We start from the raw sequence: 22,384 nt of genomic DNA, 5'->3' as shown, positions 1-22,384 counted from the left end.
TTATAATTATATTTTGTCTCTGGACTCTTTATTAGACTCTGAACTCCTCTTATTTAACATCTACACACAGCCTTCTCCAGATTCCTGAACGCTTCTTGATGTTGGGACAAGAGCACCAACAATAGATTGGTGGAATCAACATCATTAAAATGTCCATACTACCCAAAGGAATCTATAAATTCAATGCACTCCTCATTAAAATATCAACAGCATATTTCACAGACCTAGAACAAACTCTCTAAAAATTCATCTGTAAAAAAAAACAAAAACCCCGGAATAGCAGCAGTGATCCTGAGAAAGAAGACCAAATTAGGAGGGGTCAAAATACCAGATATCAAGCTGTATTACAAAGCCACCTTTCTCAAAATTGCCTGTTACAGGCACAAGAACAGACATATAGATCAATGGAATAAAATAGAGAACCCAGAAATTGACCGAAACCAATATGCTCAATTAATATTTGACAAAGGAGGCAAGAACATACAATGGAGTCAAGATAGTCTCTTCAATAAATGGTGTTGGGAAAATTGGACAGATAGATGAAATAAAAATGAAAGTAGACCACCAACTTACACCATTCACAAAAATAAACTAAACATCGATAAAGGACTTAAATGTAACACAGGAAACCACAAAAATACTAGAGCAATCCAAAGGCAACAAAATCTCAGACATATGCCAAAGCAATTTCTTCACCGATACAACTCCTAGGGCATTGGAAACTAAAGAGAAAATAAACAAATGGGACTACATCAAAATAAAAAGCTTCTGCATAGCAAAAGAAACCATCAACAAAACAACAAGAAAACCCACTGCGTGGGAAAACATATTTGCCAATGTTATCACCGATAAGGGTTTAATCTCCATTTATAGGGAACTCATACAACTTAACAAAAGGAAGATAATCCACTCAAAAAATGGGCAAAGGACCCAAATAGACACTTTTCAAAAAAGGACATTCAGAAAGCCACGAGACATATGAAAACATGCTCAAAGTCACTAATTATCCTTGAGATGCAAATCAAAACAACAATGAGGTACCATCTCATACCTGTCAGAATGGCTATCATCAACAAATCAACAAAGGACAAGTGCTGGAGAGGATGCGGAGAAAAAAGAACACTTGTGAACTGCTGGTGGAAATGTAGACTGGTGCAGTCTCTATGGAAGACAGTATGGAGTTTCCTCAAAAAACTAAAAATGGAACTCCCATTTGAAACAGTGATCCCACCCCTAGGAATATATCCCAAGAAACCAGAAACACCAATCAGAAAGGATATATGCATCCCTATGTTCATAGCAGCACAATTTACCATAGCTAAGATTTGGAAACAGCCTAAGTGCCCATCAGCAGATGAGTGGATTAAAAAACTGTGGTACATCTACACAATGGAATACTATGTTGCTGTAAAAAAGAAGGAACTCTTACCATTTGCAACAGCATGGATGGAACTGGAGAGCATTATGCTAAGTGAAATAAGCCAGTCAATGAAGGAAAAATACCACATGATCTCACTCATTTATGGATAATAAAGACCATCATAAACTGATGAACAAAAATAGATACAGAAGCAGAGCAGCATCGAACAGACTGTCAAACTACAGCGGGAAGGCCGGGGAGGGTTGGGGGCGGGAGGCAGTAAGAGATCAACCAAAGGACTTGTATGCATGCATATAAGCATAACCAATGGTCACAAGACACTGGCGGTTAGGGGAGGCCGGGGGAAGGTCAAGGTGGAAAAAAAAAGGAGACATATGTACTACTCTTTGTAATACTTTAAGCAATAAAACAACATATAGATAAAACTCTGGGGTATGTAGGAGATGAAGAGACTAATCAGAGGAGATTAGTAGTAGAAAATGCCACTGGAGAGAGTTATCATTGTTATCTCTCCACCCCCGCCCCAACTTGCTTTCTCCTTATACCTTCCCCATAGCACAATGAATGCTATTGCTTGCCCTCTCCCTCCATAACCGCCGTAGAATTAGAACTTCAAAGATCCTCTTGAAAGCTGACATGTGCTTTCTAGAATTTGGGAACAATAAGATTTGTGCCTGAGTCACGTCTAAAAACATCTAAAAGTCAGAGGCTCACTAAAGCACTTTGTGGCAACAGAGGGGAAAGGAAAGGATTAGAGCTGGGAGCAGCCTGCAATTCCAAGGTAGGTAGGTGTGCATACACCTTCCTCCTGGGAAAACACTGGGAGGTTTCTAGACTTGAGTCATGATATATATATATATTTTAAAGTTTTAAAGTGCAATTGTAGCACTGGCAATAATTTTGATTAAGCACTGCTTTAAAATCATATTCTAGTATAACAGCATTTCAAAATCCTTGACTGTTCTTTTTTTCCAGTTTTATTGAGATATAATCTACACTAATAAAAGAGAAACATGCAAATTGGTGTCACTCCGCTACCCTTCCCATTGGCTAATCAGGGCGATATGCAAATTAACTGCCAGCCAAGATGGCGGCCGGCAGCCATGCAATGAAGCGAACAGGGAGGCTTGCTTGCTCCAGTGATGGCAGACTCCAACGTTCCCCACCTGACTTGCCGGCCTCTCAGCTGCAACTCTAAGCAACTATGTTGCAAATATAGAAGCTAAACAAAACCCCAGAAACCGGCTTTTAGTCAGCCGGGCTTCAGCCAGCCTGACCGCAGCATTGTATCAAATACAGAAGGTAAACAAAGGTCAGAAACCTGCTTTCAGCAGCCGAGGCCTCAGAGCTAGAGCTGGCCCAGAATAAAAAAAAAAAAAGGAAAAAAGGAGCAGTTGGGAGCTTCAGTCACCCGCCAGCCTGAAAACGGCCCTCAGCCCCTCATCCAGACTATCCAGGCACCCCAGTGGGGACCCCCACCCTGATCCAGGACACCCTTCAAGGCAAACCAGCCAGCCCCCACCCGTGCACCAGGCCTCTATTCTATATAGTAAAAGGGTAATATGCCTCCCAGCACCGGGATCAGCAGAGCAGCGAGGCCTCCTGGCACCGGGATCGCGTGACAGGGGCCAGCGCCCAAACCCCCTGATTGCCCTGCGGCTCTGTGTGTGCCAGGGGGCAGGGCCACAACCTCCCTATCTGCCCTGCTTTGTTCATGACAGGGAAGGCGCCCCAACCCCCTGATCAGCCCTGCTCTGTGCCTGATGGGGGGAGATCCCCAATCCCCTGATCTCCCTGCGGCTCTGTGTGTGACAGGGTGTGGTGCCCCAACCCCCTGATCGGCCCTGCTCTGTGTGTGACAGGGTATAGCCATAACCTCCCCATTGGCCCTGCCCTGAGTGTGACAGGGTGCAGCGCCCCAACCCCCTGATCTGCCCTGCACTGTGTGTGACAGGGGGCAGTGCCTCAACTCCCCTATTGGCCCTGCTCTGTGCATGACAGGGGGGAGCTCCTCAACCCCCTGATGGGCCCTGCTCTGTGCATGACAGGGGGGAGCTCCCTAACCCCCCTTATCGACCCTGCTCTGTGTGTGACAGGGTACGGAGCCCCAACCCCCCTGATGGGCCCTGCTTTGTGAGTGACAGGAGGCAGCGACCCAACCCCCTGATCGGCCCTGCTCTGTGAGTGACAGGGGGCAGCGCCCCAACCCCCTGATTGGCCCTGCTCTGTGCATGACAGGGGGTGGCACCACAACCTCTCCATCGACCCTGCCTTGAGTGTGACAGGGGGCGGTGCCCCAACCCCCCAATCGGCCCTTCCCTGAGCGTGACTGAGGGTGGCATCACAACCTCCTGATCCGCCCTGCTCTGTGCATGACAGGGGGCAGCACCCCAACTCCCCAATCAGCCCTGCTCTGAGCCCGACCAGGGGCTGCACCTAGGGATTGGGCATGCCCTCTACCACCCAGGAGCAGGCCTAAGCCAGCAGGTCATTATCTCCCGAGGGGTCCCAGACTGCGAGAGGGCACAGGCCGGGCTGGGGGACCCCCCCTGCCCTCCCCTGAGTGCACAAATTTTTTGCACCAGGCCTCTAGTTGATATATAACATTGTATTAGATTAAGATGTACAAGATAATGTACATAATTACCACAATAAATTTGATCAACATCTGTTACCTCACACAGTTCCACATTATTTTTTTTTTCTTGCAATGAGAACTTTTATTATTGACTTTTTAGGCAACTTTCAAATATACAATACTGTACTAAAAAAGTAGCTCATAAAAGTTCTACTTCTAGGAAACTGGAAGTTTGTACCATTTGACCACTTTCACTCATTTTTGCCCATTGCCTAGATTTGAGTCATCTTGAAAGGAACCCTGCCCAAGACATTACATGGCAAGGTGCATTTGTTAGGGGCAGAAATAGAATATATTGGGGACCAGCTACAAGTGTAAGAAATATTAATCATGCTCTGTTATCCATGATGGTTCTGTTCCAATTAGAGAAAGCACATTCTAAGCTCGCTGAAATCTATAACCCTGGGACATGGGAGCTAACAAGGGAATGCAGTCTGTCCTCCTTCTGAGAACTGCCTATCATTATGGGAAGATTTATAACCTCATGGCACCTAGATCTGGAGGCACCTGCTCTTTACAACCCTTTGCCCCTATTACCTGTAATCTGGTAAGATTGGGGCTCCTGGTTCCTCTTCCCAAAAAAGAGATTCCACCTGGCCCCCATGCCTAAAATTTATTTCTTCTGCAGTGTCTTCATTGTGCATCAGCCCTCCTACAAGTCCTCCTGAACCCACCGTGCAGGTCGAGCATGCATTAAAGGAAACAATCAACAGAGTCAAAAGGCAATTCACTGTAATACTTTAAGCAATAAAAATTTTTTTAAAAAAAGGCAATTCACAGAATGAGAGAAAATATTTAAAAATTACACATCTGATATTTAGATATATAAAGAACTCCTAAAGTTCAAAGCTTAAAAATAGTCAAGGTATTGACTATTCATCCGTTGGTCAGATATTTCTTCAAAGAAAATATACTTATGAAAAAATGCTCGATATAATTAATTATTACAGAAATGCAAATCAAATATCACCTCACACCTATTAGGACGGCCACTATCCAAAAAGTAAAAAAATAACAAATATTGGTAAGGATATGGAGTTATTAGAACTGTTGTGAAATGTAAGTAGGAATGAAAATGGTGCAGCTGCTATGGAAAACTGCATGATAGCTCATCAAAAAATTAAAAAGAGTCATGACAGATACCTCTCACAGACACCAAAGAACCCTGAGTCAGAGGGAGAGGTCTGTCCCCAACCTCCGTTCTTGTCATCTCTTACAAATGAATTTAAATGAGAAAACTCCAGGTGGTTGCCAATTTATTAAAGCATGCACCTTTATTAGAGAAGCAAGGCAGGCAAATCTATGCATCTGGCTTATGAAGCACAGAGGGGCTCTCAGCTAATCTGAAGAGTGAGTTGAGTTTGGGTCCAAGGTGTGATATGCCCTCCTGTGTCTTTAGGTTTCAAAATTTCTCTGCTGAGTATCCTGGTACAGATTAATTCTCATGCTCCCTTTTTACTTTGTTGTGGCCTTCCCAGAATTCATGAAAAGCACCTGACAATTTTATCTTGTCAAGCCATAACCCTGCTGGCTTTCCTGCTTAGGGAGAAAAAAAAATGCCCTTTATTTTTTCCTTCCCCTTTCTGAACTGGCTGATTTCTTTGTTTACTGGATGAGAAAGACTCCCCATTCCTCTCCCCCTTTCCTGCATTCTCTGCTTAGGGAGGTATTTAACCATCTGCTCTCCTGTCCTTGGCTGGGGAAGATAATGGCTTGTTATCTGCAGGCCAGCTGCAAATTGCCCACACTGTTTGGTCTTACTTTAACTTTCTTGTCTCAGTTTCCCTCTTCCTTCTGCCCAGAATTTTTCTAGCTTCTTAATATCCTGCGACAGACTTACCGTATGATCTAGAAATTCTACTATTGGGTAATTTACAAAAGAAGAAAAGGCAGGATTTTGGAGAAATATTTGCTCACCCCTGTTCACTGCAGCATTATTCACAATAGTGAAGAGGTAGCAGCAACCCATTTGTCCATACCAATGGATGAATAGATTTGTGTGTTTTTTCAATGTTGTACTCAGCCTTAGGGAAAAGAACATCGTGTCACATGCCACAATATGGATTAACCAGGAAGACATTATTTTAAGTGAAATAATCTAGTTACAGAAAGACAAATACTTTATGATTCCACTTACAAGAGGTACCTCAGGTTGTCATACTGATAAAAGCAGAAAATAGAATAGTGGTTGCCAAAGGCAGGGGAAGAAAGTTAACGAGTTCTTTAATGGATACAGAGTTTCAGTTTTGCAGGATGGAAAAGCTCCAGCGATCCATTGCACGACAATGTGAATATAACTAACATGTAGGTATTTTTAATCTATACATATAAAAATAGTTAAGATGGTAAATTTTGTTATTTTTCTTTTAATTACAATTAAACAGAAAAAAGGAAATAATAATGCAATAATACGCTAAACAAATAAAACCCTAAATAGGGTTTTAAATAAGTAGAGCAACAATCCATACTCCAAAATGAAAGCAATTAGCTAAAAATGGTATCTACAAACCAGTTTATATTTGCTTGTTATATCCTATATAATCCCAATTCTGGAGGAACTTCACAAATTGCCCCTGATTTTCACTGAGAAGAATTGGTTGGTAAGGGGAACCAAAACAATGCACTGGAAAATAATGTACTCTATTATTAAAACAAAATATAAATAATAGTCATTTAAAGTGCTGTACTGAGTTTACTAGAATAGACAACAGAACAGAATAGGTGGTTAAGAAATAAATTTAAATATGAATAAGAACAACTGTCAGGCCATTTTTTTCCCTTAAACTAAAATTCAATCTATTTCCTCTCATTGACCTCAAAATAAATTCCTCGAGGATAAAATTTTAAATGTTACCATTTGAGATTTGGAGACTTGCTACTTCAGTAAGGAGGGCTCCTCCTTCCCTCTCTCATTCATTCATTTGCTTTTATTATTTGGTTGCAAGTCAGTGTCACCCACCAGATTAAGTCACTTTTAGGGCAATGGCTATGTGAAATTAATTTTCATCCACCCCTGAGCACCTAGCACAGTGCTGTGCACACAGCACATACATTCTCTATACACACATGTTGAGATTGTTTTTCTAACTTGCTGGTCCTGCCTCCATTGTATATGAGACTCAGGGACCCCAGTTGAAGCAATGACTTCCTGCTGCTGAGTGCCCTAGAACATCCTGCATGGAGGGCTTCATGTGAAAAGCAGCTTAGTGTGAAAACATCCGACATCTGAAATTCAGAGTCTGTCTGGACAACATTTGAAATCACTAAGCATGTATAATCCCATGAATTTTCAAAGTAACAAAACTAACATGCAAATTAATTTGATCTGTGGCTATCTTTTAGAATAATACAAGTATTCTAGAGACTGCACTTCAAGTACATTGGAAAGAGAAGAAATATACCTTTCTCATACCCAGCATTTTTAAAAGTCCCTAGAAAGTTTTCAAACAGCCTCACATGCAAACAAAAAGCAGGAAAACTACACAGAATTCATTGTAGTAATGGTATTAACAAACCATTAAACAGCCTGGTGGTATGACTCAGTGATTGAGTTTGAGCCTATGAACTGGGAGGTAATGGTTTGATTCTGGTGAGGGCACATGCCTGGTTGGGGGCTTGATCCCAAGTAGGAGTCCTCGGGGAGGTAGCCAATCAATGATTCTCTCTCATCATTGATGTTTCTCTCTCTCCCTCTCCCTTCCTCTCTGAAATAAATAAAAATATATTAAAAAAACACATTAAACATTTTAAAACTGTATTTATTGATGTTTAAAATGCAAGTAATAGGAAGGTGAGAGTCTCCTCCAGCTGGCACAACTGAACCAGAACTACCGAGCAACTCCAGGCTCCTGGTGGCACCACCAGACAGATTGCAGCTTCTCTCTATGGCTCCTCCATCAGTGTTTACAGAAGTTCCACAGGCATCATGGTCCTTGTCTGTAAGCTCACTGCAGGCTTCCGGAAGGATGCAGCCCCCACAAGGTCAACCTGGGAGTGGGAGCTTATCTCATGGATGACTACCAGCCCTGGGTATTGCCTGTAGTGAGGAAAGTGGAGCAGAAGATTGCTAACTACAATAACCCATGCTTCCTGCCTTGCCCTTGGGGATGACAGGACAGCAATCCAGGAGAGGCAGGTAGGAGGTGTGCAGTCTTTGGGGGAAAGAGGTGGACTTTGAATCGGAGCCGCTTTCTCAGCACAATGGTACAATGGAACATACAAAAACATACCTGTCTACATATCTTCACCAACCTGGTGAAAAGGAAAATGGGCGGCGTGGGGGGAGGCGGGGGGAGTGGGCTTGCAACCTAGTTCAGTATCTGGTTAAACCTGTAGTCTTACTTCCCCACTCTGACTGACTTGGGCTGAGCTTTAGAGCCTAACCCTTGGGCTCCACCACAACTGACTTGGGTGGAGCTGTGGTGACCCTCAGGGGCTCACCATAGGAGGAAATATATAGGTTCGAACCTCCCCACAAGTTTAGTTCAGGCTTTGAATCCAGAATTCCCCTGGACTAGCAGATCTTCAAAATAAAAGTTAAACTTTCCTCCCTCAGAGAGCTGGCTGATAGTTCGCCTGTGCATTCTGCCACATTTGGTACATTGACTGGGAAAAATGTCAGTTGAGCTCACTCTTAGGCCACTGCTGACAAGAGCGGGTTTCGGGGCACTTGCTTCGGGCTTTGAGACCCAAGGGAGGTGTGCCACCAGCACATTCACCAGTTCCTGAACTTGCAGGGCCCAGAGGGACTGTGGTGACTCTGTACTCTGTTGGACTCAAAAGAGGCAGGAAACACCATTCTGGGACTTCCCAGGAGGGAGGTCAAAATTCGGACTGGCTAAGGGTACGAGTCTGGCCTGCCTTTGAAAAAGGTAGAAGAGAAACATTCCTAGGCAGTTTTCTACTGCCTCTGTTCAGAGACTTGTTCTATATCTCTGCGCAATTGAAACTGATTTGGTGAATGCAAGGTCCGGTGTAAAAGTGTTTATTTACTGTTGGGGTTTTATGTTTATTTGTTTCTATTTTGTGGTTTGTTTGCTTGTTTGCTTTAAAAAAAACCTTCAAAACCTCTCCTGTGTGTCCGTGATGATTCAAAGTTTTTAGTGGAGAATATTATCTGTCTTTATTGTTTAAACTAGAGGCTCTATGCACAAAATTCATGCACTGGAGGGGGGATGTCCCTCAGCCCAGCCTGCATCCTTTCCAATCTAGGACCCCTCGGGGGATGTCCGACTGCAGGTTTAGGTCCGATCCCAAGGGACCTAAACCTGGGACCGGTGGCTCCTAACCGCTTACCTGCTGCCTGCCTGATCGCCCCTAAATGCCTCTGCCTGCCTGCCTGATTGCCCCTAACCCCTCTGCCTGCCTGCCTGCCTGCCTAATAGCCCCTAACTGCCTCTGCCTGCCTGCTTGATCTTCTGGTTGTGTCTCTTAAAAAGTATGAATGTATTGCTAATCTGAGAAATATTAAGTATTTGCATGTCACCTAAAATTAAGGCTAAGAGTTCTCACTAATTGGAAAGAAAGTATGGCTTTGGTGTAATGGAGGAAGGTAAAGAGAAATGTTGAAAGAAAGTTGAATAAATGGCAGGCCAGTAAGCCAGGACAAGTAGAACAGGGAAACTGAGAGGCTAAATAGCAAATTGGAGACATCTTGTAAATTCTGTCTTCCCTAAACAAAGAACAGTTGGGAGTAAATAATTTGCATTTTGCCTCCCTAAACAGAGATTAAATAGCTAATGTCAATGTACTCAGGGAGACTGATAGCAGAAATCTGATTAGTGTCATTTGCTATCTCCACTCAAGGATAAATGAAGTTAGAAAATAAGTCTTATTTTGATTAGTTCTTTTATTCAGGTATTTTTTTTTTAAAGGAGACAGCCTGGTTCCCCCCTGCAACATTGATAATAGCTCCTCCTCAAACTCTACTGTCTTAGAATGTATGTTAAGAAATTTTTATAATGGGTTTATTGGGGACTACAGGGTAAATCTAGTCCCCTGGGAGTTAAAATAGGATGTGTGAAATAGACTGGTGATATTTTGGAGTAGGATGGCAACTGGAGGGCACATTGGATGTCCCCATGATCAGGCATGTTCACAGAATTATCACAGGAGACCCAGGTCATCCTCACCAGTTCCCTTATATTGACCAGTGACTAGAAATAGCAGAGCTTAAGCTTCTTCGGATCTGGTTTTGTGTATATAAGGAAAAAGGGCAGGCCCCTCAGAAGGAGAATAAGCCACCTATTCTGCAGGAACCCCCTGAGGAAGCCCTGCCAGTTCTACCACCTCCATACATACCTCAAAGGGTACCCAGTGCCCCTTTGACTAGCCAGGGAAGCTTAGATACACTACCTTCTTCCATCCTCCGCCCCCCTCCCTGCCCCTAGACTCTCCAGAACCAGTTGAACAACATTTGTGCTCAGCTGATCAGGGACCCAAACTACTCCTGGCTTTCTAGATGCCTCTCTGAGAGATGCAGGGTCCTCATATAATTGGAGAAAATGTGACCCCACAAGAAGGAGAAATTGGTCTTTTACTACAAAACTTTCCCTATGACCAATCTCTTAAATTGGAAGCATCACACTCCCACTTATGCCAGAAAACCTCAAGCCATGGTTGACCTTCTGGAGTCAATTTTTAAGACCCATAAGCCCACCTGGGTTGACTGCAAGCAACTCTTCATGCTCTTTAACACTGAGGAGCACATGAGAATAATAACAGAAGTTCAGAAATGGCTCCAGACCCAGGCCCCACCAGGGACATAGACACAGACAGATGGGTCAGGGAGGCTCTCCTAGATGTGGAACTCAGATGGGACCCGAATTTGGAGGACAGGAGGGCCAGATTAGAGAGATATCAGCTGGCCTTCCTCCAGGGGCTCCGGGCTGGGGCCAAGAAGCTCACTAATATGGCCAAGAACTCTGAGGTTTTCCAGAAGCCTGATGAAAATCCAGCAGCTTTTTATGAGAGACTCTGTGAAGCATATCGAGTTTATATTCCCTTTGACCCAGAGGCCTCAGAGAATTAAACTGTGGTCAATGCAGCCTTCATTAGTCAGGCCCAGCCAACATAAGAAGAAAGCTACAGAAGCTTGAAGGATATGAGGGAAAGAATGCAACCAAGCTACTAGAAATAGCAAATAAGATTTTCATTAATCGGGACAATGTGGCTAAAAAGGAGGCTGAGGAGAAACTAAAAAGGAAAGTGATTCTGATTGCTATGGCTATTATAGAAGCTAGCTCCCATTAAAGGAAAGGGAGACAGCAAGGAGCCAAGTTAGGAAAAAGAAGGACAGATTTTAAATGGCACCAGTATGCCTATTGTAAAGAATTAGGACACTGGAAGAATGAATGTCTGAGCCGCCAGAAGAAGCAGGCAAGACCATACAAACCACCAAGCCGCTATAGGCTAGAGCAGTGGTTCTCAACCTTCCTAATGCTGTAACCCTTTAATACACTTCCTCATGTTGTGGTGACCCCCAACCATAAAATTATTTTTGTTGCTACTTCATAACTGTAATTTTGCTACTGTTATGAATTGTAATGTAAATATCTGATATGCAGGATGTATTTTCACTGTTACAAATTGAACATAATTAAAGCATAGTGATTAATTACAAAAACAATATGTAATTATATATGTGTTTTCCGATGGTCTTAGGTGACCCCTGTGAAAGGGTCGTTCGACCCCCCAAAGGTGTCGTGACCCACAGGTTGACAACCGATTGGCTAGAGCCTCCTGAGGCATACCTCATGGGACTGGCGGCAGCCAACTCTGACTAGGACAGAACAAACTCTTCCCAACTGGGCCCCAATGAGCCCATGGTCAAAATGAAAATCGGGGGCCAGACTGTGAACTTTATGGTTGATACATGGGTAGAGCACTTGGGAGTTACTCAGAAAGTAGCTCCCTTCTCAGGACGGAAGTCACCATTTATCGGAGCTACTGGAGACCACACCCGCAGACCATTCTGCCACCCTCATTGACATCAGTTAGGTAGCCACCAGGTAGTTCATAAATTCCTGTGCTAACCAGGTTGCCTGGAACCTCTAATGGGCAGAGACCTTTTAGCCAAGAATGGGAGCAGAAATCACCTTCACCCCGGACAGCTCAGCACAACTGCGTTTAGGTGAGGATACCTCTTCAATGATCCTGTCTTTAGCAGTGCCTAGGGAGGAAGAATGGAGACTTTATATCACCCAGTCAAAGGACTCACCATTAGAGACTGAACTAGAGAAGGAATTCCCACTGGACTGGGCAGAAGGAAATCCCCAGGACCTAAGAGCCACGCCCCAGTAGTAATTGACTTAAAGCCAGGGGCACAGCCTGTAAAACTTTGTCAGTATTCAATTCCAAGGAACACACACCTAGGGATGCAGGGCCACCTAGAATGACTGCTTCAATGGGGACAGATCAGTCCTCTCTTATCTGTCAAGAAGCCTGGGACGAATGATTACCACCCAGTACAAGACCTGTGGGCTGTTAATGAGGCCATTATAACCTTGCATTTGGCTCTGCCGAATCCATACACCCTCCTGGGACTCATTCCGTCAGAAGCGGAATGGTTTACATGTCTAGATCTAAAAGATGTCTTTTTCTAGCCTTCAGCTAGCACCCTCCAGTTAGCCCCTGTTTGCCTCTGAATGGGGAAACCCAAGCACAGGGACTAAGAAACCAGACTGCTACAAGGGTTCAAGAACTCCCCAACTCTTTTTAGTGGTGCACTAGCAGCAGATTTGTCCAAATTTCCGGACAGGACCTGGGGTGCATTCTACTCCAATATGTAGATGACCTCCTACTGGCTAGCTCCATGCGAACTCAGTGTTGGGAAGGAACACAAACCCTTCCAACACTCTTAACTGAAACAGGTTGCCAGGTGTCCAAAAGGAAGGCTCAAGTCTGTCAAAGGGAAGTCAAATACCTAGGTTTCTGAATTACCCAAGGGAAACGAAGACTAGGGACTGAAAGAAAACAGGCAGTATGTGCCATACCAGTCCCCAGAACCCGGTGACAGATTTGGGAATTTCTAGGGGCAGCAAGGTTCTGTCGAATTTGGATCCCAAGATTCTCAGATCTAGCTAAGCCCCTCTATGAAGCATTAAAAGGAGGAGGAAAGGCACCCATTAACTGGGGTCCTGAACAGGAAAAAGCCTTCAAAACCATAAAGACAAAGCTCACCAAGGTGCTGGCCCTGGCGCTCCCAGATGTGACACTGGACTTTAACCTTTTCATTCACAAGAACAACTAGGTAGCCCTAGGCATTCTGACTCAGAGTTGGGACCCTGACAGAGGCCAATAGCCTACCTCTCCAAACAGATTGAACGTGTTGCCTCTGGGTGGCCCTCATGCCTCAGGGTCCTTGCAGCCACGGCCTTATTAGTCAAAGTGGCAGACAAGCTCATCTTGTTGTCACCCTAATGGAAGCTAAGCTGTAACATTGGCTGACTCATGCTCAGATGACTCAATACCAAGGGCATCTTTGTGAAAATCCACAAATAAGATTAGAGGCTGTTAGAACTCTTAATCCTGACACTTTCCTACCCATCCAGCGGAAACCCCTGAGCATGATTGTCTAGAAGTCCTAGAGGAGGTTTACTACAGCCAGCCAGAGCTAACAGACGGGCCTCTACAGGATCTGGGCTTAGTAATGTTTATGGATGACAGTAGCTTCCTAGATGAAGGAAAAAGATGAGCCAGGAATGCAGTGGTATCAAACTTTGAGATAATAGAGGCACAGGCCTGAAGGATGGTCAGCGCAGAGGGCAGAACTTTGGGCCCTATTCAGAGCCTTAAATCTCAGTAAGGATAAGAGCATCAATATCTACACTGACTTTCACTATGCCTTCGCTACCCGGCATATCCATGGGCCATATACAAGGAAAGGGGGCTCCTGATGGCCAGAGGAAAAGGAATAAAATATCAGTATGAGATCTTGAAGTTACTAGAAGAAATCTGGGAGCCATCCATTTTAAAGGACACCAAAAAGGAAAAGACTCAGTGTCAGAAGGGAACCATTGCATAGATGCAGCAGCAAGGCCATATGCTAAGGAATAGGCAGCACCATCATGGGTCATGCTGGTTCCTGAGTTACCTGAACCTCTGAAATACACCCATCAAGAAGAAGAATGGGCCCAGCGAGAAGGGGGTAAGAGGAATAAGGAAGGTTGCTGGATACTCTCAGATCACAGGGTTTATGTTCCAAAACAGTTAGCTCATAGAATAGTCCTCCAGCAGCATGAACTTACCCATTTAGGGAAGACAGCTCTAGAAGCCTTGGTAAACAGATACTATCTAATTGCCCATCTCCCATCCTTATGTGCCTCAGTCTCTCAGCATTGCCTCCTCTGTGCACAGAACAATGCAAGGCAGGGTCCTGTAAAACCGATAGGAATTCAGCACTGTGAGAAGGCTCCCTTTGAAAATCTAGAGCAGTGATGGTGAACCTATGACACGCGTGTCAGAGATGACACGTGAACTCATTTTTTTTGGTTGATTTTTCTTTGTTAAATGGTATTTAAATATATAAAATAAATATCAAAAATATAAGTCTTTGTTTTACTATGGTTGCAAATGTCAAAAAATTTCTATATGTGACACGGCACCAGAGTTAAGTTAGGGTTTTTCAAAATGCTGACACGCCGAGCTCAAAAGGTTCGCTGTCACTGATCTAGAGGTAGACCTTACAGAAATATGGCCTAGTAGTGGAAATAAATCTTTTAGTTTTTGTCTGTATCTTTTCAGGCTGGGTTGAGGCATATCCTACCCACACAGAGAAAGTGAGAAAAGTCACTAAGGCGATACTGAAGGACATAATTCCGCAGTATGGAATGCCATTAACCATAAAGTCAGATAATGGCCCAGCCTTTACAGCTGAAGTAGTACAGCAGGTAGCTAAGGCCTTAGAAATGAAGTTAAACTTACATACAACCTACAGGCCCCAGAGTTCAGAGAAACTAGAATGCATGAACCGGACTTTCAAGCAGGCTATGGCTAAGCTATGCCAGGAGACGAACTTACCCTGGACAGATATCTTACCACTTGTGCTCCTGTGGGTGTGCTGTGCCCTGAGAGCCAGGGTATGGTTCTCTCCATTTTAAATTCTTTATAGCAGACTCCCCACCCTTAATTCTGCCAAAGGGAGATTTGGGGGAAATAGGGAACTTAGAAATTCAGAAATAGCTACAAGGACCTGGGAAAAGTATCCTTGAAGTTCACAGATGGGTTACTGATAGATTGCCCATCTCTCTAGGAACAGCTGTGCACCTTCGCAAGCCTGGGGACCAGGTTTATGTAAAATATTGGATAAAGAAACCCCTTAAGCCAACCTGTAAAGGTCCTTATCTGCTGGGGTCCAATCCCAGCGGGTCCAGGGGTCCCCAAAGGTGTGGACGGAGTCGGCGAAGAAGGAATCACACGAAGACAGCCTTCAGTTGATCAGCAGCCTAGTCAGGACCTATAGCCAGGATCTCCAGCCAAAGTTCTGGTCGGAGTTCTGGTTAGGAACTGATGAGGATCTGATGTTTATTGTCTTGTTACATCCGTATTTATACCAGCCGATTTTAATCCTGTCAATTTCTATTACAACGGTTAGGGCGTTTCTTATCTCCATTCCAGGGAGTAAAGATTATGTAGCTTAACTACCCGCCTGGCACTTAATTAAGGGGTTGTATCCCCTCCCTAACCTCAGGGAAAGATCCCCACCTGGGGAAACAACCTTTCTCGGAGAGGTGACCTTGGTTAAAACACATGGCGCTAAAGGGAGCAAACATATTAAGAACAGTATGCTATATATGCCAGGTCCATTGAAACATATGCTGTGTAGATGTTTCTTTCCTGCAGCAACTGTGTCAAGCAGCAAGGATGGACCGCTTCCGGCACTTATCCAGTTGTGTTAACCACCCCCTCAGCTCTCAAAGTTGCAGGACTGAACATCTGATCCACCACTCCCAGGGAAAAGCAGCCCACCAGCTGGACAATCAACATCCAGAGTGGAAGGTGACCTCTGACCTGAACCACCCCCTGTAGATCAACTTCAAGAAGATGGCGGATCTGGCTGACTGACCTAAATCTCCTTATCCTCTCCTATCTGGATAATTATTGTTTTTTTCTAACAGTTTTATTCTGTGTTCATTTAAGTGTCACCGGAACCCCAGACTGGTACCGGGAGAACTTTTCTGCTCTTGTTACTGACAATTCCCTTGAGGAAGATGGTGAAACTCGGGATACTGAACCCCCTTTTCCATCACCCCCTTCAGTAGGAAGTAGCTAGAGCGTTGACCTTATCCCCAATTCCTGAGTCTTTTGTAATCCCCAAGACTAAGAATAGCTTGAGGAAGAAGAGGGAAGAATGAAAGGAAAATGTGTGTGTGTTGGGGGGGGGGGAGGTAGGGGGGGCTTGCAATCTAATTAAAACTGTAGTCTTACTTCCTCACTCTGACTAAATTGGGCAGAGCTGCAGAACCTAACCCCAGGGTCCTGCCAAGACTGACTTGGGGGGAGCTGTGGAACCCTCAGGTGCCCGCACAGGAGGAGATATATAAGTCAGAGCCTCCCCATGAGTTCAGTTCAGGCTTTGAATCTGGAATTCCCCTGGACTAGCAGATCTGTGAAATAAAGGTTAAACTTTCCTCCCTCAGAGTGCTGGCTGATTGTTGTCCTGTGCATTCTGCCACAACACTGGGAGAATCACAATGCTGTGTTTACTGCTGCTGGAATTAAAGACATTCGGTCCTATCACTATTGGGATGCAGCGAAGAGAGGACTCAACCTCCAGGGTTTCCTGAAGGATCTGGAAAATGGTCCTGAGTGTTCATCTTTGTCCTCCATGCCCATGCACAGAACTCACTGGAACCGACCCAACTCCAGAACAGTGTGGGGGGGATCACCTCCACCATAAAGCGCAGGTTTCTGTTTCCCTTCTTTGACTCAGCCTATCAGGGCTTCGTGTCTGGAAACCCAGAGAAAGATGCCTGGGCCATTCGCTATTTTGTGTCTGAAGAATTTGAGCTCTTCTGTGCCCAGTCCTTCTCCAAAAACTTTGGGCTCTACAATGAGCGCATGGGGAATCTGACCATGGTTGCAAAAGAACCTGACAGCATGCAGCGGGCCCTTTCCCAGATGGAGAAAAATGTGCAAATTACCTGGACCAATCCCCCTGCTCAGGGAACATGAATTATGGCCACTACCCTCTCTAACCCTGAGCTCCTTAAGGAATGGACAAGTAATGTGAAGACAATGGCTTACCAGATTCTGACCATGAGATCTGAACTCTGGGCACAATTATAAGCCCTCCAGACCCCTGGAACCATATCATGGAGTAAACTGGAATGTTCAGCTTCCTGGGGTTGAAGACCAAGCAGGTTGATTATATGGTCAGTGAAAAACACATCTATCTGCTGCCAAGTGGTCAAATCAATATGTGTGACATGACCACCAACAACCTAGATTATGTGGTCACCTCCATCCATGACGCAGTCACCAAAATCCAGTAAAGAGGTACCACCGAAACCAGCACCACCAAAGCATCCCTCTCTCGTGTGTGTCCCTGCCTCCACAAGTCTAGTATACATCACAGGTTAAACTATTGCAAGACTGAAAGGTTTGGCCCAGGCATCTTTCTCTGGGTTTCCAGACACAAAGCCCTGATAGGCTGAGTCAAAGAAAGGAAACGGAAACCTGCGCTTTATGGTGGAGGTGATCCCCCCCGCACTGTTCTGGAGTTGGGTGGGTTCCAGTGAGTTGTGTGCATGGGCATGGAGGACAAAGATGAACACTCAGGACCATTCTCCAGATCCTTCAAGAAACCCTGGAGGTTGAGTCCTCTCTTCGCTGCATCCCAATAGTGATAAGACTGAATGTCTTTAAATCCAGCAGCTGCTCTTGTAGGTTTCCCAGATGAAGAGAACATCCCTTGAAAAGAAATGCAGGCCTGAATTAAAGCCCTTCTGAAGGCCAGAGCAAATTAAGCTTTTTATTTAAGAATAATAAAACGGTGCTTTGAGCATGAGATGTAGATATCTTGTCTCCTCGCTAGAAGTAAGAGTCTTGCCTGCATAACTTGTGCACTTATATGTGTTGTTTGATTCTGTACAAAGTCTAGTCCCAAGATCAAGTTATCTGAAGAGTCATGTGTAATTAAAACATCACCTCTATCCAAAAAGAAGGGAAATAATAATACCTACATTACAAACATATGCTGAGGAATAAATTATATTTAGTTAATAACACCTATAAAGAATTTAGAACCACAAGGGTGCATACATTTAATAGATGTTTGGTGATGGTGACACCAGGGACCCAGCATATGTGGGGTTTGGACCCACAAACGACATAGCAGAAGGAAGTGCTAGACCATTGCAGTATTTTCCTATTCTGCTTTTCCCTCCTTCACTTTTCCTTTTTACTGAGTAAAATGAAATTGAATTCTTTTATGCCAGTATTCAAGAAGAAATTGACCATACATCAGAACAAGACATGCTGATAACAATCAGTGACTAGAATGTAAAAGTAAGAAATAAAGCAGAATCAAATGTCATTGGAAAATTCGTACTGGGAGTCAGACACAAAGCAGGAAAACAGCTCATGAAGTTCTGTGAGACAAACAACTTGTCCATCACAAACATGTAATTTACACATCCAGTCAACTGTCTACATGGACATCAGCATATGGCCACTATAGAAGGAAATGGACTATGTAATTAGCAGCAGAAGATGGAGAAGCTGTAGTCTCTCTTCTAGGTAAATTTATAAGGAAACTAGAGGCCCGGTGCATGAAATTCGTGCATGGGGGTGGGAGGAGGCCCTCAGTCTGGCCAGCACTCTCTCCAATCTGGGACCCCTTGGGGGGTGTCTGATTGCTGGTTTAGGCCCAATCTGGGACCGCTGGCTCCTAACCGCTCGCCTGCCAGCCTGCCTGATTGCCCCTAACAGCTTCTGCCTGCCAGCCTAATTGCCCCCTAACCTCTTACCTGCCAGCCTGATTGAAGCCAAACTGCTCCCCTGCTGGCTTGATCACCCCCACCTGCCCTCCCCTGCCAGCCCGATCACCCACAACTGCCCTCCCCTTCTGGCCCGATCGCCCCCAACTGACCTTCCCTGCCAGCCTGATAGCCCCCAACTGCCCTCCCCTGCTGGCACCTTTGCCCCCAACTGTCCTCCCCTGCTGGTCTGACCACCCACAACTGCTTTCCCCTTCCATGACCAGCCTCTTCCGCCAGGACCTGCCTCCTCTGAGCAAGGTGGTGGAGACTCCAGGACTGGACTTCTCCGTGCAGTGTGGAGCAGCAAGACCCCCATGCCTCATCACCTAGAGTGACCTCCAGGCCTCTCCTCCGCTGTCTGCATGGCCATCTTGTGGTGGCCATCTTTGTGGTGACCATCTTGTGATGACATCATACAACGCCAACTAGGCTTTTATTATAGAAGATAACCAGTGGATTATTGTGTATTCTGTAACTAATTCTCAAACAGTTCAGACATAGAAAGAAAATATGTCGTAAAATAACATTAAAGGAATTGGGGTAAATTTCCTTTTCTATTTTTGGCCAAGTTTGTGAGGAATGGGTATTAATTCTTCTCTGAAAGCTTGGTAGAAATCACCAGTGAAGCCATTTGGACCTGAGCTTTTCTTGGTGTCAGTTTTCAAACTCTTTATTGGTACAAGTCTATTCAGATGAGCTATTTCTTCTTGAGACAGTTTGAGTAGTTTGTTTCTTTTTAGGAATTTGTCCATTTTTTAATCTGGCTTGTTGCCATACAGTTGTTCATAGTATTGCCTTATAATCCTTTTTATTTCAATAATGTCCCCTCTTTTATTCCTGATTTTAGTAATTTGAGTCGCTTTTCTTTATTTCTTGGCCAGTTTAGCTAAAAGTTTGTCAAAATTACTGATCTTTTCAAAAAACCAGCCTTTGCTTTCACTGATTTTTTTCCCCATTACCTAATTCAATAATGTCACAACATTCATTTACATAAATCTCTATTTTTTCTTTCTGCTTACTTTGGATTTAGTTTGCTCTTATGTTACAGTGTCCCAAGATAAAAGGATTTTAATTTGGGATTTGTGTTTGCTCAGTGGTGCTACAGAGCATATCCTATCTAATAATAGACAAACATGTTAATTAACCATAACTTCACTACCCTTCCCATTGGCTAATCAGGGCGATATGCAAATTAACTGCCAACTAAGATGGTGGTTAATTTGCATACATAGGCGCAATGCTGGGAGGAAAAAGGGGAAGGACAGAAGAAGCCGCCTGCCGCTGCTGGTGATCAGAAACCGAGGAGGCAGCCAAAAGCCAGGGGGCAGGGCCCCCTTTGCCCTGCCCCGTGATCGGAGAACCAGGTGCCTTTGCCCGCCCCAGGCCAGTGATAGCGGGAAGCAGGGGCGGAGTCAGAGATCGTGGGCAGCTGGGGGTCCCCTGCCCAGAGCTAACGCCTTGGTCAGAGGCATTAGGCCGGGGCAGGGGTGGAACCAGCCATCACGGGGAGCAGGGGCGGAGTCAGCAATCGTGTGCAGCTGGGGGTCTCCTTCCCAGGCCTAATGCCTCGGTCAGAGGCGTTAGGCCTGGGCATGGGCGGAGCCGGCAATCGTGGGGAGCTGGGGGTCCCCTGCCCAGGCCTAATGCCTTGGCCAGAGGCTTTAGGCCTGGGCAGGGGCCAAGCCGGCAATTGGTGTGAACTACAGAGGAAACACCTTTTCTGACCGCTCATTGGCTTAGCTCCCTGTATGCCACTGGTAATATTCTTAGTAACTTGGGTAATAAGAATCAAAATAGGTAATCTAGGGTTTTTTACCACACTCCTGGAGAAAAAAAGGAAGGTCTGCTGCTGGAGGGTTAAGAAATGTCATATCCTGTCCTAGCTGGTTTTGCTCAGTGGATAATGCCTCGGCCTGCCCACTGCTCGGTCTGGGTTCAATTCTGACTAAGAGCATGTACCTAGGTTGCAGGCTTCTCCCTGGCCTGGGCCCAGGTCAGGGCTCATGCAGGAGGCAACCAATCAAAGTCTTCCTCTCACTTTGATGTTACTCTCTGTCTTTCACTTTCTTTTCCACATTCTCTAAAAATCAATGGGAACATATTCTCAGGTGAGGATAAAAAATATAATAAAGAAATGTCATATCCTATGAAAGACACATCTTGAAAATGCCTAAAGAAAGTTGTCATTTTTTCACGGTAAAGGGACTGGAGTCCGTGTTGATGAAAACACCTTGGTGGCTGTGGTGACTGGCAGTGGCTGCAGCAGCGGGGTGATGAGGCTGGTGCCTTCCCCTGACTAGCCTGGTCGCCTCCCAAAAAGGGAGGCCAGACACTGTGGTTTAGGCCCGCTCCCCAAGGGGAGCAGGGAGCAGGGAATAGGACATCCCCTGAGGGCTCCCAGTATATGATAGGAGGCAAGCTGGGCTGAGGGACCCCCCCCCTCCAGTGCGTGAATTTTTGTGCATGGGCCTCTAGTATATATATATATATATATATATATATATATATATATATATATACTCCCCAGGGGATTGGGCCTAAGATGGCAATCAGACATCCCTCTGGCAGCCCGGCAGCCCTCGGGGGATGTCCACTTGCCAGCGGGGAGCAGGCCTAAACTGCAGTCAGACATCCTTAGCGCTGCTGAGGAGGCAGGAGAGGCTCCCACCACCACCGCTGTACTGACAGCCATCAGCCTGGCTTGTGGCTGAGCAGAGCTCCTCCCATGTGAGAGAGCCCTGACCACCAGAGGGCAGCTTCTGCATTGAGTGTCTGCCCCCTGGTGGTCAGTGTGTGTCATAGTGATCAGTCATTCCCAGTCCTTCTGCTGTTAGGGTCAGTTTCCACATTACCCATTTACTATATAGGATAGAGGCCTGGTGCATGGGTGGGGGCTGGCTGGTTTGCCCTGAAGGGTGTCCCGGATCATGGTGGGGGTCCCGCTTAGGTGCCTGGCCAGCCTGGATGAGGGGATGATGGCTGTTTGCAGCTGGTCACACCCCCTTCAGGGTGGGGGTCCCCACTGGGGTGCCTGACCAGTCTGGGTGAGGGGCTGAGGGCTGTTTTCAGGCTGGTGGGTGACTGAAGCTCCCAGCCTCTCCTTTTTTCTTTTTTTTTTATTCTGGGATTTATTTACCTTCTAGCTGTCACTGGAGCTGAGAGCCAGCTCCAGCTCTGAAGCCATTGCCGGCTGAAAGCAGGTACCTGGGTTTGTTTAGATTCTATAATTGAAACTCTGTTGCCATCACTGGCTGCTCTAAGCTCTGAGGCCGCACTGGCTGAAAACAGGTTTCTGGGGTTTGTTTAGGTTCTATAATTGCAACATTATTTCATCCGGAGCTCAGAGCTGAGCTGTGGCAGGGGGGGAACGTTGGCTTCCTCCAT

At 45.3% G+C, this 22,384-nt stretch overlaps 1 pseudogene; it reads left to right on the top strand.

Annotated features, from left to right (window-relative positions):
- Window positions 1–7,903: 7,903 nt before the first annotated feature.
- LOC139001884 (aspartate aminotransferase, cytoplasmic-like) lies at window positions 7,904–17,512 on the top strand (annotated as a pseudogene).
- Window positions 17,513–22,384: the final 4,872 nt, after the last annotated feature.

This window comes from Myotis yumanensis, unplaced genomic scaffold (assembly GCF_028538775.1).
Source record: "Myotis yumanensis isolate MYYU_CA2020_CCGP unplaced genomic scaffold, mMyoYum1.0.hap1 SCAF_2, whole genome shotgun sequence".
Taxonomy (NCBI): domain Eukaryota; kingdom Metazoa; phylum Chordata; class Mammalia; order Chiroptera; family Vespertilionidae; genus Myotis; species Myotis yumanensis.
Note: the sequence above shows the minus strand (reverse complement) of the source record. Positions and strands in the feature narration are given on the sequence as shown.